We start from the raw sequence: 12,634 nt of genomic DNA, 5'->3' as shown, positions 1-12,634 counted from the left end.
CTGTACGTTTTCTAGAATATTACGATCGCGCACTAATACCGGACACCAAACAGTTCCGCAATATTCCAGAACTGGACGAATGTACAGTTTATATAGATGAACTGAGCTCATAAATGACACTTTCGGAAACGTTTTATTTAGTAGATATAATTTACTGTTAGCTTTTTTAGAAATATGCAAAATATGTTCGGACCAACTTAGATTGTTCTTAATTATAACACCTAGATCATTATGTGATTTCACTGTTTTTAACACGCGCCCATTAATAGAGTAAGGAAGACACGGATTATTTTTACCCATGTGAAGAACTTCACATTTGCCCACAAAGAGGCAGCATCCAAGTAGAGCACCATTCCGATATGCAATCAAGGTCATCTTATAGTAACTGGAAATTTACGGAGGGATCGAAAAATAGCTTCGTGTCATCTGAATAGAAAGCTTTGCTGCATTTAATGTGAAATTGTAGATCACTTGAGTATGCTATGAATAAAAGTGGGCCCAGAACTGATCCTTGTGGTACCCCACTTTAAACCGTTCTCTCAACTGAGAAAGAGTTCCCAACTCTAACACAGAACTTTCTATCTGTTAAATATGCGTCGGTCCGTCTCAGTAATTGACCACGGATACCAAGGTGTTCCAATTTATGTAATAGTCTTCGCTTTGGAACTCGATCAAAAGCTTTAGCAAAATCGAGGTAAATAATGTCTACCGGGGCTTTTCTGTCTAATGCTCTTGACTCTTCATTGACACACCAGAGAAGATTTGTTATTGTAGAACGTCCTTTGACAAAACCATGTTGCTGTGCTGGTATAACCAGTTCATTTTGCAGAAAATCAGAAATTGTCTCGGCAATAATAGATTCCATTATCTTAGATATTATAAAGGTTAAGCTGATGGGACGATAGTTATTAGGATTCAATTTGTTCCCTTTTTTAAAAATCGGTGTTACAGATGCGGTTTTCCATATAGGAGGCAAAATATGTGTGGTGAATGATAAAGACATAATCACATATAGTGGGTAAGCTAAAGCATCAGAACATTTCTTTAAAAATAAAGAAGATATTAATTCGAGACCAGGAGACAAATTATTTTTTAGGCTTTGAAAATGATGTTTAACTTTTTCAGGAGTGATGATTATATTTTCAAGGGAAGAAGAAACTCGTGGCGAAGTAATATTAGGCAACTGATGATTAGTGGGTCCGACAGATAAAACCTTAGAGAAAGTACTGGCGAGGACTTCGGCATTCTCATAGTTACTTTGGGATATGTCCCCATTATCATTTTCCAGTAAAGGTATAGAAACTTTTGTTGTCAACGAAGATCTAATATACTTGTACAATTTTTTACAGTTATTACTAATGGCTATTTTAACATTTCTCAACGTACTTCCTATATACATTATATATAAATATATATATATATATATATATATATATATATATATATATATATATATATATATATACAAATAAGGAAAAATAAATTAACTACAGTTAATTAAAGGAGCCATGCGACCAATTGTGGCAGTACTGTCAGAAGACTGACAACAGTCATGGTGGCTGTGTTAGTTGTAGCTCTGGAATACATGGTCTTCCATAATTTTTTAAAATAGATTTATTTTCATGCTCAGCTGTCCATTCCACCAGATGGAGTTCAGTTGTACAGTTGATGTTCTTGCTTTATATAGCGTGATTTATTTCTTCATCACGTAACACACTTTAAGTGATCATTATGGTAAACCCAAGGCACTTGTTTTTAGGTTTATTATAATTTTTTTGTTTATATGTAAATCTTCTATCTTATTTTCTACTATTGTGAGATGCTCTATTTTTTCGAAGTTAATCACGACATCTGTTTTAGTGTACTTATTCTTCTTGAGCATCTTTACCATGCATCTGATATAAGTGTTCAGTTCTCACAAATATTCCCCTTTTTCTCCAATGATTTTATTATTTTTTTCATGTATATTTTAAATAGTAAGTACTAAAGATGTGTAACATATAGAAGTTTCGTACGAATCTTGTTCTGACATACAATATTAAATTAAGAAATAATGTTACCAGTTACATGTAACCGTTATTTTCTCAAAATGTCACCACCTCGACGATTGAGAGTTCGCGGTGTTTACATACGAATAGATGGTCTGTCAAATAAAATATTGATATTCAGAATATCCTCTTATTGTTAGATTTGATTTATCTCATTTCGAGGTAAAGGGAACTTTGGGCATGTGGGCTGTTTACGGATTTACGAATAACAAAAACTACCGAGAAATGCTCGCTTTCAACCGAAATAAATTTTCCTGTGCTTGTATGAGAATGAGGCTTTTATCAGGATATTTTTCCTACGGCAGATTTTTTCGAAACATTGTAGGTAAATAAAAATATGTTTAAGGTTAAGAAACTAAAATCAATTACACAAGATTTTTATATTTCTATCTTTGTTCTCTTCTTATTTTTTATATCCTTTCGTCTCTAGTGATAGGCAAGTTATTTTGTTTTCTACGGAGAGAATATGTGTGTTTAGGCCTACACTGCTTTTTTATTTAAGTATTTATTTCTTGTTATTCCACAATATTTCTATCTATCTATTATATTAGACCTACCTTTCTACTCTATATTCCGATTTTTTAAGCATACCTACCTTTTCCGGTAGGGATCATGTAGGAGTAACACCGAACCGCAAGCCTTCATTTCTTACTGTACTGCTTATACATAGGTCGATCCGATACTCCAGCGTATTCCAGTCTAAGTAGCAGACCATTCACAGTGAGCTAAATATTTAGATTTCTGTACCCAGATATGTGAAGGCATCCACACGTTCGATATTATACTTGTCTATTGCGATATTATTTTCATTGTCAGATATCTTTTGATGGTCATGTAGTTGGTTTTTGGTTCGCTCGTTTTAAGCCCACCTTTTCGTTCCTTGCGATCAATTTTCCTGGACGCTTTCATTATTCGTAGTCACACGGATCTCCTCCATTCTGCTTATATGTTTATTCCATTCTTTTTTTCTATTTAGTGTCTATTCGAATATACACTGTACATTCAGTTTCTTTTAATGTCTTCACTTCTCTTTCGATCTCTCAGTGTCTTTTCTGTTATTCTTCTCAGTAATGCCGTTTCCAGTAGCTTTGTGTTGTGACTGTGTCGAGTCTTGTTTCAGATTCATTATTGGTCTTACAATGGGTTTATAAATTCTTGGCTTCATCTCGAGTGTTAATGTGTCTGTTTATCCATATAGTGTTATTAAGGAATCCTGCCAGTTTATTTGTTCTTTTTATTTGATCTCTTACTTCTTTGTCTGTATAGCTGAACAGTGAAATTTCAATGCACTTTTTTCCATTACTTATTCAATACTGATGCTATTAATTTCTATTTTACATATGATTCATAGTCATATTAAATTCTTTTGCTCTTATATTGAATCTGTGGACTAGTCTTTGCAGACTAACTTTATCTTGGCTGCATCGTCTGCGCAACAGAGTCTTTTTCCCTCTGTGTTTCCCATTCTTTATCTTCTTTCTTTGTTGACACTTTTGATGCTTTCATCCATGATTAAATTGAACAGCATAGTCTCTTGTCTTATTCTGCTGTCTATTTCTATAGGTTCTATAAGTTGTCAATGTATTCTGACTTTTATTTTGTTGTTTTGGTAGATGTTTTCAATAGTTTTTATGATATTTAGGGGAACTGCTCTATTATATAGAAGATGGATTACATCTTTGAGTCTTACTTTGTCAAATACTAAATAGACTAGTCCACTAAAAACCTTCACCAGTTAAGGAGGGCGTGTTGGATAAGGTGTGCGATAGTATTCACTACGTCTCCTCCACCCACTCAAACGTTATCTATCGTACTTTAGTTTACTATTTTTTTTTTCTTCGCGATTGCAATAAGAGCATTTACAGTATAGTTTCAGTCTTTCTTGCTATGGAGCATCAATTTACTCTTGTTTTTGTCTAGTGTTTGTCTAGTAATAGCTTATTTTAAAAGTTCTTTCTAGAGTAATATTATGCTTGGATATATAAACATTTTAACACTTACTAATAAATTAAATAAAATATAAACAACTTTTTATCCAAATTGGTGGTTTTGCGTTATATTTTTATTCATTCATTACAATGTAGACACCATTAAATCCGATCCTGGACGGAATAGGAAGTTTTTGAGTCAACAATTAAACTCTACTCAAGAAATGTTTATGCTCTCAAAACAAAAATCGTTTTGATGTTAGAACCGTGAAGTGTTGGAAATATTAATTGGGAATTCGAAAATCAGGAAGGGATTTGTTTGAGTAATAGAGGGAGAAGTGGAACTTCGTAATTTAATCCGAAATAAAACTGAGAAGTGGAGTGGAGACGTTCGACGGACGACCTACTTTTAAGTTTTAAGATTATTTTGTATTTTAATAAGGAAGTAACCGACTGTTCGGAAAATTATTAAGGAATTCATAGTTTCCTCGACTTTTTTGTTCTAGTTTAAGAAAAACTGGGAGCGAGAGGGTTATGTTTATCAGTTTCATACATGGTTTAGCAATTTTATGGCTTAAAATATGTCTAGAAGATACAAGAAGTTTTTAATCTTTTTTACTGACACAAAATATGTATTAATCTGCATTTTGATAAACGAGTTAGTTGCTAAATAGGAAGCAGATAAAAAACATGAAACGTTATTTATCATATAAATATAGTAATTTTTAATAGTATACAGAAATCTGAAAATCTTGGACAAATTTATTGATTAAATTCTTACTCCACATATAAATAAAATAATTTTCCTGCTTCTTTATCCTGTCGCTCCTCCTCCTAGTCTTAAAACGCTTTCGCGCTTTAATACCTGTTTCGTTAGTAAGTCTCTCCACTTTTTTGTGTTGGTTGGTTGTTTGCATGTTTGGTGTTCCTTTTATCTTATTTATGTATAGTCTTGATCTGCGTACTTTATATCCTACACATTCATCTTTTTCTTTATTGAAGTTTAGAACTTACCTTTTAATACATGTAATATTGTTCTTAGGCTTCGGATTATGTGGGCATTTATACATTTCCACTTTCTTATTTTCATTATTTTTTCTATGGATTCTTTCTCTGTTGAACATCGAATTTATTCTGTTTATCTAGCAAAACATTTCTGATACACGAATTTCAAGTTTTACTTTGATTTTCGAGAGTCTTATATGCTTTCAATTGGACATGATTCAGGAGAAACTGTTGGCCATGGAATCGTAAGAATTATACTACCGTTCAAGCAAGTAGTAGTGGATCACGAACATTGTTTTTAGTATCATCAGTCTTCAGAATAAAATAATTGGCTGCTTGAACATTGTTATCACGATAGTTCAGTTGTTTTCTGTCCAAAAGCCATGTTTTAATCATTTAAAATAATACAGTGACCTTATATTATCTGGTCAGCCACCAATAACTATCGATAATGTACTATTCGGTTATATAACGTCGTGAAATACTGCCTTAGGTTGTAATTTTCGTAGGAAAAGCGGTTGTTCTTAAGACATAAGCTTCATCCGCAATGAAGAGGTTTTTGAGAAAAACTCGAAACATTGAGGTTTTATTACTACATAACATTACGCATAAACGTCAGCTGAATAGTTTGTGAATGACCAGCAGTACTTTTTTATTATTTTCATTGTCTTATAACCCGAAATTCCAACGGTCGAAAATCTTGTGTATTTCTACGATGCAATTACAAGGCCATCAAATAATGATCTCGTATTTTGTGGATGGATGATGTGTATTTAGAAACTTGTCCATGTTTGATGCAATACCATTTCAGGTGTGGTTTAATACTATTACTACAGATTGAAGGAAACATATAAAATCATATTTAAAACGCAATGTACACAACCCTTTGGATATATCGATGCAGATGAAGTTAACACATAACAAGAAGAGGTAACTAAAGTTTGAACATCTCTTACGAAACATCAATACACTTGTGCGGACAAATATCAAAATCGTATTATTGACATCTGAAGATAAAGCTTATTCAGCAATGTTAAAATAAAAAAGACTTACCAAAATATGACCTGGTCAAACCTGGTTTCTCAGCATATTTGCTAATTACTTTATCTTCTCGTCTTCTTTGTCGACCAAACGTATGTATAAACGACCAGAAACGTCACCACCAAAAGACTACGGGTAACAACACAAATGAAGACACGTCATGGTATAACTGGAAAGACACTTCTACATAGAGAAATAAGCGGGGAAATAAGGAGACACACGCATAGTCGAAGATATTATAAAGAAAAAAAGACTAATGTTGGTCTGTATTTTGTAACTATCACTTCGTATCATAAGTTACCTAAAACTTGTTTCCTCTTTATTGTTGGGTTTCCTGTCAGTGATGTTTTTAAATATACTACCTTAAGAGACATTTTTAAAGAAATCTTATCTCTCTTACAAACACAAAAAATTATATGTTACTGCATATTTGAGCGTATCATGCATACTTTGTGTGGTTTACTTTACTTATCATGAAAACAAAGTAACCACGAGTTTTGCAGCGTTAATCTTATGTTAGTCTGGTACGGTCTGACAGACCCAAAGGTTTATATCATATATCTCCCTCACACGCTGAATTCTCACTAAGCGCTTGTGCGCCATGTATCTGTCGTTATAGACCAACTCTATTGATTTTTAGTAAATGGTTGGCAGTTTAGTGATTTGCTCCAGTTCTTTTTTTTTTCTGCCCTTTCCTTCTACTAAGGACCATGAAGGGTTTTTCTTCTTTTTTTGCATGACTGAGTTTTCTTCCTCTACCATTAGGTTTTCATTTCAATTAATGTTCTTTTTTTCCTTTCTTGTGGCCATTTGCTAGCCTAGCGAGGTGCACGATAAGTAAGAGGGATAAGGTTCATAGTAGATTTCACCATATTTATGATACCGTGACGACCTTGTAGGTTAACAGGTGGAATTTCCGCTTGTTGTAAATCTTTTTTAATCTGTCTTGTCCATTTTGAATGAAGATGGTGATCTTGAAATTAAAAAGTGAATGTGATGGGTAAGTCTTTGAGGATTGGTACGTTCTACTGACCATAAAACATTATTCTCCGTTTTCCTATGTTGGTAACAATGTCTTCCAAGTATTATTATTATTACCACATACAATTTATGATTGTGTTCAGCAGAATTCTTTATTTTGTTATCGTATAATTTGTTTCAAGTTTTCGTAATGGCTCTTTCTTTACCATATTTAAACATTCGGATGGAAATGGGGCTGACTGTATTAAGGTGACAAACTTTGAAGTTTAAAGATAAGGTTCTGCTTTTGTTTAGGTCTTTGCACATATGGAATGCACCATCTAATTTTAAACATCTACTTTCATTGCGCCAGTTTAATTAGTAATAAGTTTTATTACTTCGGACCCTAGCAGACTCAATTACTGACATTTTTATAAATTGATGGTAAGTTGATTTTTTAGTTTTTTATGCTGTTTTTGTATAAGCAGTGTATTTAGATTCCCTGTAATTTTACAGAACTCATGTGTTAGGAATATTGTTTTCCTACATTTATGGACCGATTTTCGCAATTTTGAATATCATTGTAATTTCCAGTGTATGTAGTATTATATTTTATCAATATAAGCTCAGGTTAAAAGCATGGGAAAGATTCAGAAAATGAAAACTTATTCGAGAAAAATTCCAGTAGAAGAAGAAAACCCAAAAGACAATATTGACTTCAGCGAAGAAACTAATTCAGAAACTGACTGCGATTATAATCTATATTTGGAAAAGTCAAACATACAAAACGGTTGAAGATGCCAGCTGTATCAAGAAAATATGATAAAATTCGTGCTGAAAATATAATTGTTCATTTGTTAAGTGTTAGAGGAAAGTTCGGACAGATGATATGCTACAAGAAACTCTTCTAAGGACTAATGAAACATACCGGGAAAAAGCAGCATCGTATTTAGAAGAAACTAAATATAAGGCAAAAATACAACCATTTTGGAACTTTGTGTGTTATTTGGTCTGCTATATATAGCCGGATTTTGACAAAATGATGTCTCTATATAGATTCAGGTTACTTTTGACAGTACTGATATATGATTATTTAAGAACAGGTATTAATAAATGTTTTGCAAATGTTCTTGTGTGCTGCATATAAAAAAAATGAAAAGAAATTTCCGTAACTCCGGCGGAAGTTTAAATAAAATGTAATTCAAAAACCCTTCCATGTTACTGACCTGTCAAGGTAATAATCACTCAGCACTAATTTAAATTACCACATTGAGACGATAAAACAAAACTTCCGATAAGTGGCCACAAAAAGGCCGAAATGCAACATTCCTGTACGTGAAAGGAGCAGAAACGCCCTTCATTATCATTATTTCCTGCTACCGCATTTCGTTCCATGTTTTCGATTGAAGTGCTAATTATTGTTACCTCATGTGTCGTAATTACGTCATTACGTCATTATTGGCACGCTCGCAGAAAATGCGAGCACCGGTATTGACACCTTTCATTAAATATGATGAAGGTAAAACACCTCAGTGATGATTGGAAGCAGTGTGTCCACAGCATATTAATATATTCGCAAAATATTGTTTTACATAATAAATTCCCAGATTTACCCTTACATAATATAATAAATCCCCGACTTTATGAACACGCATATAATATTGCAAGGCTTATAGTTTAACTTATAGTGGTCATTTAAACGGCTTATATCAGTAAAAGAGTCGATTATTATAACTTGTTAAAACAGAAGAATCACACAGAGCAAAGTAACAATTGTATGCTAGAAAATAATCATTTCTTAAACATTTTTCAATTTTTCATCTTAAAATAAAGGATTTTTTAGGATTTTCCCCTACCGCATTGTATTGGTCATCATCTCACATTAGTTCAATACGTACGTGGTTATTTTAAGATTATTTGAGAAAAAAAAACCTAAAAAAAGCGTCTAAAACTGTCAGTGTTTGGACGCGTTTAAGAGTTCCTCGGAAAAATTTGTATATTTTTAAGCGGTTCTAATATCTTTTTTATTTGATTCCGATCTGTTGTGAAGTGCAAAAGTGTGTTTCAAGATATAAAACAGAGTATTGAGCTGATTTTGTTTGTTTTGCTTTATATTTTAAGTTCCGTTATTCTGTCAACTGTATAAGAATTTCTACTGTAAGTAGAAATTCTTTATATATAAAGAACTACTACTTATTGTTGAACGCCGTGCCTCGGTATGTCCGCGGGCAAAAAGATCCACCAGATCCTGGTGTAGAGGACATTGAATTTACAGATGGGAATGACATAATTATATATACAAATGTTTTGCATAATAATTGTTAACTGTTCTGTGTAACAGAATTAATACCAAAAACTTGCCATCGACTTCAGATAAAACAAATATTCAAAAAAGTCAGGAATTTAATTTATTTAATCGATTTAGTTCTAATGATAATGGTCCGTTTTTTATATTTGTTCAACATATTGATTTACATATAGGCCGTTTGCATTCAATCAAACTTGAAGAAAAACTACTTTCGTTATCTAATTATGATAAAAATATTATTGAAATTGTCAGTGTAGTTAAAAATCATATTCAAATAAAAGTCGATTCAGGTTCTGTTGCTAATAAGTTAGATAAGTAACATTTATTTCGAGAAAAATAAGCTAATAGCATATATTCCAAATTATTTAACAGAAAAAAGGTCTAGTTCGTGGAGTGGATACTACTTTAAGTACGAATGCACTGCTCAATACCTCAATACTATTAAGTCTACTATTCCTATTAAAAAGTTTATAGAATGACTAGTTTGGTTCAAACCAACGGTATATCGAAAGAGTTCCTAGACTAATGGTAATTATAAGCTTTGAGGGTAAATAATTCTCCAGTATATTTACATCAATAAGGTTAGATGCCCGGTTGAAATATATGTTAGTCTAGTTATGTAATGTTTCAATTGTCTTCGGCATGGTTATTTAACAACCCAATGAAGGAAAAATTGGTTGCTTTAATAAATTTATTACATTTTGCATCTATTGTAAAAATAATAACCATAAGTTAATTTTTAAAGAATGCCCCAAATACTTAAAACAAAAGAAAACTAAAGAAGTTATGGCTAACTTAAATATCTTGTTTAAAGAAGCAGAAAAAGCTATCGAAAAGTTATTCCAGTTTAGTTAGAAAAAAACAAATTTGCTTCTTTAACCACGTGTGACAGACTTCTCGTCATTAAAAAGATCTTCTTCTAAACCTTCAAATTCTAGCACTGCTTATAAAAATAGTAATATTCAAAAGCATATATCCTCCCCTACAGTTAGAAGAGGAAAAAGAATAAAGTTAAAATAATAGCAAAAAATGCAAAGTGTGTTTCTTGTTTAATTTGATGATGCTGACAATTAATCTACAAGAAGTGTGATATTTCGTTTTCGACTTAAGAAGATAGCTAGAGTTATAAATAAACGGTCATAAAAAGGATCAGTAAAATCGTGAAGGTGGCTTCACTGTCGGAGTCAGAATTATTTTTTTTAACACCCTTTTTTCGGTAAAATTTGCTATCTTTGTAAGTAGCTTTTTTAGGAGCAGGGGAAGTTTTGATAACGGTAACTACATAAAGTACTTAACGAACCTATAGGCAAAAACCAAAATCCAGGAAATCCTGTGAAGATCCTTGCCTGTGAAGAAGCTACCAACAAGGGTAGCGAAATGTTGAGATGGGCTCACGTCAGGATCGTCAAAAAAGGTATGATCCAAACCTGGATAAAAATTAATTAAAAAATGGTGAGGTTGAAGCTAGATTATGTGACTATGTCTTGTGCGGCTTGCATCCAGTTATTGCTAACACGTTTTAGATCGGTTGTCTGATAATCTGGCGACGAGTCCTGCCCAATTCAATTTTAGCGATGTGATTTTTTTAACGGCGTCTGATGTTTTTGTTCTACCATAGCCCTCTGAGTCACGCGAATCTTATGCACTACCTTTTTTGTGAGCGTTAATGTTTCTGCTTCATAAGTGAGTACAACACACATTGGTCAAAGATTTTTCTTTTGAGGCATATGGGTAGGTCGGATTTAAATACATAGTTTAATTTACCAAACGCTGCCCAGGCTAATCCTATGCGACGTGGGAGCTCATATGCCTGGTTATCTCTGCCCAACCGAATTTCAGGTCTTAAGTACTTATACGATACAGTCTGCACAATATCCCTTCCATCAACAGCAATATTTCGATTTAGCACCAGGTTAGTCATTACTTGCGTCCTGTTCATATTAATGTTTAGTCCGACCTCCAAGGAAGCGTCATATAATTTTCAAATCAAACATTGAATCCCATTGGTAGCGAGTGGATACTTCTCTCCGATCCCGCCTGAGGATAGATCTACTTCAGAAATAGCATACCTGCCCACGCGAGCTCATGGATTTTCCCAGCCTCCCATACCTGGGGAAACCATATCGAAACCTGTATTACCATCGCCATCCTTTTCTCCCTCCACTTCCAAACCAACTCACCAACACGCACTAGCCAAGCGTGGTGTTTTAATGGTATAAAACCCCAAGAGTTACTTTCCATGAAAGACAAAACTACTGAACGGCCCTCGGTCTCAGTTGGCTCCAACACCCCTATAAATACAAGAATTTTGTGTCTTAATGTCCTTTTTATTTTTATTTAGATAAAGTATTAGAATACCCATTGCAAGATCAGAATATATTTTTATAAATATCAGCTACTTTAGTGTCGAATGAGAAGTAAACGTGGATGTCGATATTAATGTAAAAATATATATTACACCCTATATAATTGTTTGCAGATCTCTTGTTATTAAACCCAAAAGAATAAATCTTCAAGTTTCTCGTGTCTTTTGATTAAAACATGAATGAGAATCCATGTGGGCTTAGCACTGGCCACTGATAGGAGCCCTAATATACTTTTATTGCATTTTCATGAATATAGTTTTTGGCGTACAATATGGGACGGTTTATACGTCTACGTGATGAAATATTTGGCTCGAGTATAGAAGTAATAAAGTCCGAGGATCTCGAAATTTAAAACAATCATGACCAAAAACGACTCTCATTTTATTTCGTCTCGTCCCCAAAGGAGAAAGAGCCTCGACATCCAGCCGACACGATAAAATTTCAATAACGCAATTTGTCTCTAGTCCACGTCCAGCCCTAGATCAGCATCAGGATAAAACGTCACAGGCGACGGTGGCGCACATCCCGTACTCTACGGTTGGCTGGCTGCACCATTTCTGGCCGACAGATGGCCAGTCCAATATTTTACCATCGCTTCGTTGCCAGACGAAATACGGTCCAGCCGAATGTGTCACAAATCTCAAATCTAATTTAGGAAAAAAATACAATTGTGTTGTTTGGAATAGTTCAATTTTAGCCAGGTTGGATTCCAGACAAAAAACGAAACAAATGTGTAGAAGCAACGGAAAGGCAATTATTTAATACATATTAAACTTGTCTTTAGCATTAGAGATCTTTAAATAGGTGATAGCATTTTTGTCTTGCACTTAGTTCTGCGAAACGTGAAAGAGTTTATGTTGAGAGAAATGATTAGAGTGTTATTAATGTTTACGAAAAAATTGGCGAACAATTTTACCCAACGAAACATATTAATAGAAAACTGATGGGCTCTAGCGTTTCTGGTGTTTTAATATCTTT

At 33.5% G+C, this 12,634-nt stretch overlaps 1 protein-coding gene across 4 annotated transcripts in view; it reads left to right on the top strand.

The window, feature by feature from the left end:
• The window catches only part of LOC140452879 (uncharacterized), a 560,593-nt gene that overhangs the window by 188,651 nt on the left and 359,308 nt on the right, over positions 1-12,634 (top strand). The gene's annotated exons all lie outside the window — the stretch shown is intronic.

The sequence above is a fragment of the Diabrotica undecimpunctata genome, chromosome 1 (assembly GCF_040954645.1).
Source record: "Diabrotica undecimpunctata isolate CICGRU chromosome 1, icDiaUnde3, whole genome shotgun sequence".
Taxonomy (NCBI): Eukaryota; Metazoa; Arthropoda; class Insecta; order Coleoptera; family Chrysomelidae; genus Diabrotica; species Diabrotica undecimpunctata.
This window is presented reverse-complemented; position numbering and strand designations above follow the sequence as displayed.